This window comes from Cynara cardunculus, assembly GCF_001531365.2.
Source record: "Cynara cardunculus var. scolymus isolate 2C chromosome LG 7, CcrdV1, whole genome shotgun sequence".
In the NCBI taxonomy this organism is placed as follows: domain Eukaryota; kingdom Viridiplantae; phylum Streptophyta; class Magnoliopsida; order Asterales; family Asteraceae; genus Cynara; species Cynara cardunculus.
The window spans coordinates 4722772-4735231 of NC_037534.1; positions in this window are offsets into that span (position 1 = coordinate 4722772).

The window sequence follows — 12460 nt, forward strand, 5'->3', positions numbered from 1 at the left end:
CGTATGTTTTGTCTTTGTATTCAAGGTCTAAAGCAATGATGTCGATGCGTCGATGTTCCGTACTTGATCCATGTGGGCATACAGTTGTACCGTGTACTCTGTTGCTTAAAACATCTTCTTATAAGCTGTAAATTTAGCTTTTTATAAGAACTATTATTATAAAAAGTTTTCGTTATATTTTTGGAGTTCGTGTGAAATGGTAATTTTTAATTTTTTATATATTTTTTTGAATTATAAGCACATGTAATTATTAATATGTATATATTTATTTAATTTTTATTATATACGGGACCTATAAAATGGGTTCTATAAAAACTATCGTTGTAAAGTTTTATGTAGGTTATTAATTTGATGAATTGAAAATAATAAAATGATAATATGTACAAAAATTGATTTAATAGAGTATCAATAGTCAAAATCTTTAAAAAAATTATATTCAATTTTTTTAAAGATATAATATTTGTATATGGTAAATAGAAGAAATAAACTTGCACACCCTCTTCACCTTTGGTGAAGTTTGAACCCTTGACCTCCTAGTATGTCAAAAACTCAGATATCGCTAGGTTAAAAACCTTTTTGACTATATTCAACTTTAATAACTACTTTATTATCTTACAGTAAAATTAAAATAATTAATGCTTAATAACAATTAATAAGTATGAGACGCATAATTGGAAGAAAGTGATAAAAAATTTATGAAACTTATGAGTAGGCAAGCAGTGTTTCGACAAATTATTTTATCAGCCATCCATGGTTTTTTCAATTCAGAAAATAAGTTTGTCTGTGATTATCAAACATGACTGTAAATTATCGGTTTATGAATAATACTTTTATAAAATAAAGAAATCTCATGATATCGACGATATTAATATTAACAGGTTTCTATCACGATGAATTCATGATGTACGACACTTAGGTACTGTTTGGCAAAAATAGGATAACTTATAAGCTAGTTTATTTTATGGGTACACGTTTGGATGCACATAAACTTTCTTATAAGCTAGCTTATTGAAACGCTACTCCAAGTAGCGTTTTAATAGCTTATAATCATTTTTTCAATTATAACTTCCATTAATGTTTATTATTATTTATTATTAATAAAATTTAAATATTACTAATATTAATAAATTGAAAATTAATTATTAATTAATTTTAATTTTACATTATACACTAATATTATATATCAATCAATTATAATAATTATTAATCATATTAATTATTTTCAAATATTAATTATTTTAATTATTATTAAATATTTTAGTTATCAAAACACATATATAACAATTTTAATAATATTTAAATAACATAGAGATTAAAAGTCATACGTATTTTGTTTCATAGATAAAAAAAATATGTTAAATAATTTAAATAAAATATTTAATTTAATTATTAAATATATTTTTCTAAAATAAAAATTAATTAGGATACGTGAGATAAATCAATTTTATTTTTATTTATATTATACGTAACAGTTAATTAAAATCATAAATAACATATTTTTTCTAATTTTTTTTTGAGTAAATTCAAATATTATAATTTATATAATAATTTATTTTGAAATTATTTCAATCAAAATATTATATTTTTTAAATTTTTTTACCCTCTTGTTTGTATTAGTTAATTGATTAATTTTTCAAGACATCATTTTTGGTCATTTACCTTCTCATCAGCTAGTTTTGCTAAGAATGATTTGTTTATCGGTTAGTTTGCCAAACATAGCCTTAGTCTCATCGCAAGATGTGAGATTTAAGACGAAAAATACTTCTATGTTTATCGAAAAGCCTAATCGTTATTCAAATATGGCATGTCACTCGGTTGCAAAGACTTTCCGAATGATCCACAATTTTTAGAATCAATAGGTCTTCAATGAGAGAAATTGTCCCCAAGGAAACCACTTATGTCTTTCTCTCAAAATATTTTTGTCCACATTGTCCTGGCTCCGTCGTTAAAGGGGAGATGATTCCACCAATCAACCATTAGTCCGAAAAGGCAAAGCTTGTAGACAGTGAAGTGACCCAACAAGGCCAGTGGAATCTCCCCTTGGTCCGCTTTCTCTATCTGGGGTTCGTTCGCTTTTTCCACACTAACTAATTACATTACGACCACTGAATAAATTTGGTTGACAAACATAGTTTATGCATTTTTTTAAATCTTGGTCGTGTAAAATAGCGATAAATTCATGTAGAGTTTAAAATTTGTCAATCTCGCTATGTTTGTTACATTTTTTAGTAATTAAATATATTATATAAAACAGGATCATACTGAAAAATTAATGTATTTGAGTAGTTATAAACTTGTAATAAAATTTATAAGAGCATCTCCAATAGATATATGTTATTTTTTTTCATATTTTAAAGAAGGGTTTAACATAGTTGTTGGAGCAAATTTTTCATAATTTATAAAATTTCTAAACATCTCATTTTAAATGATTAAGTCCTTTAACTGTTTTTTTGATTGGAAAAAACATTAATTTTTCTCATTTTGGATGATCAAGACCACAAACTAATTTTTTGAATGAAAAAATCATTAAACTTTTTCATTTTGAATGATTAAGTCTATGAACATTTTTTTCAATACAACAAACCATCGAACTTTTAAAAATTGATTACTTACATCATTTTAACAAAAAAAAAAAAAAATATTTGTAACGTACTAGAAATGTTTTAAACTTGTAACCCTCTAAAAATAGATCAAAAATAGGAAGATTGATAGCAATAGTCAGCAACGTGATAGCCGATATGAAGAATGGTTTTTAGTGTTTAGATGGGGAGGGGGGAGATGCTTATATCGGTGTCAAACTGGTAATAATGAGTTTTTGATAAGTTATTCCCCTTTAACTTATCGGATTCAATTTATTAGGTTTGAAAACTAATTTACCTTTTTAACCTCGTACGCCTCCTTCCTTTAACCAGTTCATACGTCTTCTTCCTCAAGCAACCAGTTCATCAAGGTAACTCCAACAATTCCTCAGAAATCGAACCAATTCCATAAATCGAACCAGATTTCTTGCTGTGATTTCTTCTCCATCAACAGAAACTGGTCGAGACCTTCACCTACAGAGATCAAAATCACACATTCGAACCAATTACAAAAATCGAACCAGATTTCTTGTTGTGATTTCTTCTCCATCAACATAAACCGGTCGAGACCTTTACCTACGGAGATCGAAACCTTCACCTACAGAAATCAAAATCGAACCTTCTATTGAAACCTTCAACAAGTTTTTACAGAAAAATCGAAAAAGGTTTAGCGTTCTTCCTTCAAAATTACTTTTTGAAAAGGGTTTAGGGTTCTTCATCACATAAGAGACCTTCGACAATAGTTCGTTCTTTCTTTATGTCTTTTTTGGTAATTTTACATGTATAAGCAAAATTTGTTAAACACTGAAAAATAACTTATCAACTTATTATATTTGATACCGTATAAACTAATTCAAACATTTTTTTATAGAACTCCGATTTATTACCATGTATTTTGATGATAAGTTTTACAAAAAATCATTAATTTATTTTAAACAAGCGATCGCAAAACACTCCTAAAGCGGAAACAATGGCTTGGCGCCGCGGTTACCGACCGAGGTCGGTAAACTCCGGTGTTCCACCACCTCTCTCCTCCGTGCTCTACGTTCTCCTTAACTGTCGCTCACACTTCAAGGTCACTGTCTCCGTTCCAGCCGCACGCTTTCCACCGGCAGTTTCAGGTAAGATAACTTCCAGCTCTAATGGACACCAATTCCTCAGTATAATTTGGTTATTTACTATTTAATTTTCGTTGTTGAGAAGGACTATTGGAGGATTAATCGGATAAAATCATTTGCCACTACTATTAGATGCTACCGCTTTCTGGAAATTTTATGTGGCTTTTTACGAGCTATCTCAGGGTTACTGTTTCTCTTAATGAAAAACCTAATTTATTTCGTTTCAACTTCATTGAGGAGTTTGTTTCATTTCCAAACCGTACAGGATAAAGGTTTGGCATTGAAACATGAAATTTCCGGCAAGCGGTAGCATGTAACAGTAGTGGCAATACACATTACTGTGGACAGTTGAAGTCATAGTCTCATAGATCCATGTTGAGCAGTTACGATTTTTAGATTATGAAAGCAGTTTGTGCCACTTCTAAGTGATTGCTCTGCACTAAGAGAATTTCAATGAATCCCTAACTTTATTCCATTGCTATGATTCATCCACTTGAAGTAACAACGAACTTTGAATTCAAGTAATAACATTACCGAAATAGGGGGAAAATTTGAATGAATAAATTATCATAATTATTGTTTCCCAATTTTGTCTTCTTCATATTACTATATCGCTGAAGGCAAGAAAACTGGGCCAAAGGGGTTTATGGTGCAGAGACAGCTTATAGATTATGTATCTCTTTTGTTTCTTAGCATACCCAAACTACTATTTGATCCATGGCTTGTTGGTGTTATAATGAAATTGTTGGAGGTTTTTCTGAGTAGAAAAATAGTTATTGAAATAGGACTCCTTGAATCGGGTGGCAGATTCAGGAATTTTGGTGATGGAGGTCGGAATTTAGTAATAACAACAAACCAATAAACAATTCATATTTAACAATAAACGAATTGATTTTCTAAACAACAAACCCTAGCAATCAATAATAAACAAAAAAACAAATCGATTTACAACAAACCTCAAACCAAATTAACATTTTAAAATTAACAAATCCTAGCGCTTAATAATACAAAAAAAAATCAAATAATAATTAACAATAAGCAAACAAATAATAATTACTAACTAGTAATAAAAAAGATTAAAAAAAAAAGCTCAAATAACAATCGAGGAAGAAAAAGAGAAGTATCAAAGTTATCTTACCATGAGTTTGCTGCACGAGTTTGTGTTCTGGAAACATGTATTTATTGTTTTGTTTCTTGTTGTGCTTAGTTGCTTATATTATAGTTGTGTGCCCTTCATCTACGGTAGCTGGTTTAAGGCTTAACCTGGCACCTTTTTAAGTGTTTTACGAATCCTGTCTTAATGAGTATCATTGCCTTTGTGTGCTTGGTTTTGTTTATAGCTCCTTTTTTTTTTTGCGGCTGGGTTCTTATTTATGTCTCCGGAAAGTTGTTAATATGTCCGAGATTGCTAAACTTGATTTTGGTTTTGTTTATATGCAATAAATTTCTCAATCCTTGGTGCACTATAGGTGCTTAATGTTGGTTACAGGATCTTTTTTGCTGAAAAGAACCCTTCAAAAACTTCATTTTTCTCTATTTTAGAGAAGTTGTTGGAGATTTTCTTAAAATTGTTCCTAATATAAGTGCTACACTTTCTGAGTTCTCAATCCTGGAGATCGTCTTAAATTGCCCCATGATCAACTAATTAGATTGAGTGTATCATATTCTTATGTATATTTTCTTGGCTCATAATAGTTGCGGGTGGTCTGGTTTCTTGGTTCGAAGCCAGGGTTCAGAAGTCGAATTGTGCCTGAACTTCCTCGTTCGTGAAAAGATATTTATGCACGGGCTTGGCTTGTAAGGGTGTGTTTGGTATGCGAGACAAGACATGATAAAACAAAAATTTGTTGTCCCACGTTTGGTGCGACAATTAGACTGGATTGGACATGACTGAGGGGGGACAAAAATGCATTTTTCCTGTCCCACTGAAATATTTGGAACAAAAACCAAAGAGATGAGACAAGTTTAGTTAATTACTAAATTACTCATGTAAAATTAAAACACTGTAACCTTTCATAATTTTTTTTACATGCCTACCTTATTTTCGTTATGGCAATTAATGTCCAAATCCGGTCTCATCCAATCGTGTTCGGTCCAAACCACATACTAAACACACCTAAAAGCTAGAAGCTATTTATGGTTGGGCTTTTGTTTGTGGCATGCCAAGTGTGGAAAACTGGGCTTGGACTTGAATCGTCTCATAAAAAAGATTGAAGCCTTGGTGTGACATGATATAGGCCCATATGAGCTCAAGTCCGGGTCGTTGGTACCGTTGAAAATGAACTTATTTGAAAAAGCTAGAAACGAACTTTAAAAAGTCACTACTAAAAGTGATGTTGGACTCTTAATATACGTGTGTGAGTATATATATATATATATATATATATATATATATATATATATATATATATATATGATCGTGTGAGAATAAAAGTTAAAGTGAGAAGTGTAAGTAGAGATTTAGACCTTGGATCACTTTTAATTAGTGTTGACCTAATGGTTCAAATGAAGTCCTAAAATAACCCATGAATTATCTTCGAAATGTATTTTCAATTGATCTTCAAGTAAGATTGATTCAAAGGTGGAGATCCTTTTTACCCATTTCACAATAACCAATATTCTTACTGGAAACCAACTATACACACACACACACACCACTAGATCAATGCGAACGAGATACAATAGATCAATTCTTTTCTAAAGCTCAATTCATGGGTTGTTTTGGGATTAAAAACAATTAAGGGTCCACATCACTTCTTACGTTTTTTTTACCTTAACTTCTATTCTCACACGATCATTCATGTGTGTGTGTGTGTATATATATATATATATATATATATATATTGAGAGGCTCAAATAAGAATGCTTGAATATTGAAGAGAATGTAAGAAAGCAAGGTTAAGGGAAGGTGTATATATGAATCTTTGAAAATAAAAAAGAAATTAGCTCAAATGACCATTTCCTCATTCAAATTAGCCTCCTAACCATTTCCCTACCGAGTTGACCCAAATCTCACTACATCCACAATACATGTTGTGGACCTAGCTAAAAGACAAAAAAAATGTCAAACTCAACCAGTTTACCGTCACAATTGCATCTTTGGCCGTTGCAGTTGCATATTTGTGTTGAATTTTTGGTCTTTAGCTAGGTCTGCAATATTGCGGATTTGGATATTGTGGAAGTAGTGACATTTTGGTCAACCCGGGAGAGAAATGGTTAGGAGGCCAATTTGAATGAGAGAAATGGTCATTTAACTCGAGAACTCTTGGAAAAATCCCTTGAAGATGCATATGTAAACTCATACGAATAATCTTTAATGTTGTTTCTCATATGCCATCTTCAAACAAAGATTTTTTAGGTTTTTTCAATATTTCACATATGGATCTACTTTTAACCTTTCCTTTCCTTTATATAATATTAAGCCTTTTATTTTTTATCCGGCATATATATATATATATATATATATATATATATATATATATGCTTTGTGCGACCTTGGCTACAATCTAGTTCGTGGGCCAAGTCGTCCGCACACCCCTTATGTTGATTGTTTTCTGTAATCACATGTGATTCGGCTGTTTCCGTGTTCTCTAATTTTGACTCTGATCTCGTTTGAGCCTATATATATATATATATATATATTTATTAGTAGTGATAGCGTGATGTATTGAATAAATTGATGATACTTTAATTGCATAGGGCCATAGGCATCTAATGTTGTAGCATTGGGGAGTTATTTGAACTATTCTTGTACCAAATTCACCACTTGGTGCCTGCATTATTCACAGGTACTTGTTCACTTGAAAATCAGCTATTTTGATTTGAAGACATATATAGTACTTAATGGTTTGGTTGAAATATGGCAAACCATCTTGTCTTTTTATCAGTACTTTCAGTTAGAGTTTCTGACCCCTATTTTGTGCTAAAACTATTGGGGAAGACATGTGCCCTTTATTTGATTCACATAAATGTTCTAGACAGTGAGCTTAATTTGATTCTAACTGCCTCCTATTCATTTATTTATTCACATGTGAAGTAACCTTACTCCCTTCAATGTTTCTTAATATCATAGTCTTTTACCAAGTATAAATGGATGAGTTAGGTTGGATCTGGTTGAACTGCAAATGATTTTCTCCATTTTTATTTTTATTTTTATTTGAATTTTATAAATAAATAATATATTAATTAAAATAGTAACTAATTTTAATTAAATATTTTGTGACAACATAATTGCAAGAAAAAGAAGTTTGAGTGCAAATTCCAGCAGATAGAATGAAAGGGGTAGGAGACAGAGGAAGGAATGAGTCAGTCATATAATTACCTTCATAATTTTGTTGTTTTATCCCATAAAAGACACTCATAACAACATCTACAGATGCATGTTTTGCCAGTCTCCTCTCCTGTTTAAAGCCTACAAACCCTTTGCACCATTGGGTTTTTCTTGGCCATTGTGCTGTGCATGTACTACTACTATTGCACCATGTACAACTACCATTACTCATCTCAATGCCCTTTACACATATTCATTCAGTTCTTCCTTACTTCTTTGTTTTTCTTTTCTTATAGTGCTCTACTATTTTATCCCAAATTTTCTCGGTAAATGATAAACATGAAACTAAAAGCTTAAAAACTAAAAAAAAAAAAATGATGCAAATAGGATTCAAACCCACGTTTGGAAGTGGAGAAAAGATCGTGCAAACCAACTCTACCGAGAGAAATTTGTGTTATTATTGTAGTTTCAAGAAAACATATGGAAAATTGTACGGTGACACCATTCACGATCCTATAAATTTTTTTACACTACGACGGAGGAAGGAAGCGGTGACTCGTGCTACCGCATGCACCATACTAGGCCTACCTTTGAATCAACCTTCTGCCCAAATTATTGTATCTAAAACTATATACTCCATCGGTCTTAAAATAAGTGTCCACAATTGAAATTACTTACAATTTTATGCATGTATAATTGTTACACCATTATGTTAACCAAATGACATATATACCCTTATTTAATTTCTCTTTTCACAACTCTTAAATATTTCTGCATTACTTTTAAAAGTGGATACTTATTATTTATTTATTTATTTATGATTAACCTGGATATCTAACCCGCTATGCGAGTCGACTAATCCCAGGGCGACCACCTGTTTTGCAGATAGCCCGGAGTCACCGCATTTGAACCTCCGTGGCCACAAAGGGATTTTTATTTCTCTTTGGATTTGAACATCTGGTACACTTTTGACCTTTGGAGCACTAATACTTATTTTGTGACAAACATAAACAGAAAGACGGTCGTATATTTTGAGACGGAGGGAATAGTATTTATATTTGATAAAATTCACTGACAATCCTATATTTTGTAAGGTTTAAATCTGTAACCTCTAAAAAAAATATAAATCTACCAATAATTCAGATACCGTTGAAAATAAAGTATGTATAATTATAGTAACGTTGTTAGCCAGGACTGACATTTGAGACACGAAGTTCTTTTAAATGACTTGCTTTTTTGTTGGGTTGTTATTTGTTAACGTGTCTCACTTTTGGTAGACTTTGTATATTGTGGTTGACTGACATTTTGGGACGTTAACAGGTCAAGTTCATGCACCTACACAACAATCTCTTCCAATCTTCCATTTCTCGCCTCACAATTTCCATCCGTAAGAAATCAGTCATGATAAACTCATTAGCCATAATCGATGGGTATGTCTGTAATCGAACCTTGAACAGATGAGATATTCCACCACATCCTTTAGAATCTCAACCAGTATGATATAATATAACTTTGTCAACACAATGGTAGGGTATTTGTTGTTAATATATAATCCTGTCAATTAATATAGTTGAAATTGAATTGTATTAGATCAGGAAATAACACGATTAAACCAGCTGACTAATTAAAAAGTTGAAATAATCCAATCTGACATGTTAATTCATTGCTAATAAATCGATAGGCACACCATTTAGTGGGCATTGACAATCGGCTAATCCGCATGATATATCATAAATTATATAATTATATTCATGCTAATATATATATATATATATATATATATATATAGGATTGAATTTACGTGAGACCAAGGTATATATATATATATATATAGGGTTGAGTTCACGTGAGACCAAGGGTTTTACGTGAGACCCGTAAGACCAACTTATGTTTATTGATCAACTTTATAAACTAATAATCTAATAGTCTAAAGTTGTACGGTGGCAATTTTGTGATTATTGAGAAGTCTCGTGACAATTTTGTGATTATGAATGTTTAGATTGTAGATCTAATCTAAGGGTTGAAAATTGGTCTTATGGGTCTCATGAAAAACCCTTGGTCTCACATGATTCCAAATATATATATATATATATATATATATACACACACACACACACAAAGTCCCCTCACAATTAGTATTATCATATGTGATAAGGTGGTTGTTGATATGATACTATAATCCACCAAGACTATCACATGTGATGCTAAATCATAGACGCAGACAACCTATAGTGCGACCTGAGTCGTAGTATAAAAGTTATGGTGGGAATAATGATAACATTTCTAAACTTTTGTATAAGTTGACTTTTTAATCTACATTAATTTTTTCAATTACTTTCGATACCTTAAACTTCATTCATGTACATTTAATTATATTCATATATCTTTATTTTCAATTTTAAGTCACTTTCATGAACTTTTACACACATTTAATCATTTTCACATGCATGAATTTGTTAAAGTTTCGGTCATAATGATAAAAATAGGTAAGTAAATATAGTTGAATATATATGAAAGTTTTTTTCTCATCTTCTCACTATAACTTTTATTTGTACAAACCATCTTTCTCTCTCTCTCTCTTTCTCTCTCTCTCTATATATATATATATATATATATATATACTAGAAGAGTACTCGCGCAATGCAGCGAGACACATCTTGATTTTAATGTTCTATTTTATTCTTTGTCTCTATCGATGTTATAATACGATTTTATGCGTTTTAAATAAAACAATAATGATTTTATTTTTTAATAAAATATAAATTTGAAAAACATTATATCAATTTTAATATCAAATCAACTATTTAAAAGTTTTTACTTTTTATGTAATTTCTTTAATTTATTTTTTTCTATTATAATTTAATTTAAGTTTAATAATGAAATAGTTTATTTTGGTTTAATAATATAACATTTTATAAAAATAATTAAGTATTATGTTAGAACTTAATGATTATTCTAATTATATTTTAGATTTTTTATATTTAAAATGAGATGTTTATTCTGTATTTGATTATGTTTATCTGCAGTTAGTTACACGAATTCAAATATGRAGCTTTGATAATTGTACTAATGCACAATCTACTTGTAATCTTAGGTAATAAGTAATATGTATTAATAAACAGTATTTTATGCAAAAAAAAATGGGTTTTAAGAGTTTTTTGTCAAATGTTTTATAATATAGTATAGATTATGTGTTTTTAATAAAAAATAATAATTTTATTTTTGAATAAAAATATAAATGTGAAGATATCATAAAAACTTGAAAAAAAAATATCAATGTTAATATCAAATCAACTATTTAAAAGTTCTCATTTTTTATTTAATTTATGTAATTTATTTTTTTATTATAATTTAATTTAAGTTTAATAATGAAATAATTTATTTTTGGTTTAATATTATAAATTTTATAAAGATAATAATTAAGTATTCTGTTAGAATTCAATAATTATCCTAATTATATTTTAGATTTTTTATATTTAAAATGAGATGTTTATCCTGTATTTGATGAAATAGGATATGGATGAAATCGGATAGGGATAAAATCGTTTAGGGATGAACGAGTTTAGGGATGGCTTTAACAGGTTGTACCATTAGCAATAGATGTTGTCTTTAAGAGTTTTAAGAGTTTAAGAGTTTTTAAGAGTTTTAGGCAAATGCTTTATAATATAGTATAGATATATATATATATATGGTATATTTCGAAAGCAACCATGTCTATTTGTATAACCAATGTAATCCAATCAATTTAAATATTTACAGAAATGATGAGAGTTCACTTATTATGATTTGAATATTTATGGAAGATGTCTAGAGTTCATTAATTATGATCAATATTTTATATTAAGAAACAGTCAAAACATTTATGAAATCACATATTCATCAAATTAAATAGATGATTGAGATTGAGTTGTATTGGTTGTACAAATGTAAAGGGTTGCATAATAACTCTCTCTCTCACACACACACACACACACATATATATATATATATATATATAATACTATTTTTATGTAATATTCAAAACAATTAAACATATATTTTGATATATTTTGGTTGGGTTAATTTCTACTAACATTTCTCTTCTTTTCTTTCATAACATTTATGTATTAAATGTCACAATCTTGATTTGAGATTTTTTCAATCTAATATAACATATATTGGATTATTTAAATATTGTAAACTGTCCAACCAGGGACGGACCTACTTTGATGGTTACGGTGGCACGTGCCATTGTATTATTCCTTCATCGATGGTAAAAAAATTAGATTCGTGAAAGATACAACCGTATTAATCTATTGTGTGTCACTGCATGTATTTTGAAACTACAACGAGAACAAGTTTTATTTGATAGAGTTGGTTAATTTGCAAGGCTTTTATTCCACCTCGGACCAAAATTCAAATCGTGTTAATGTCATTTTCTTAATCAAATGGTGCCATCAATTGAAAAAAAAAAAAAACTGTATATTTGTTTCTTATAGTCAAACTGTGACTTT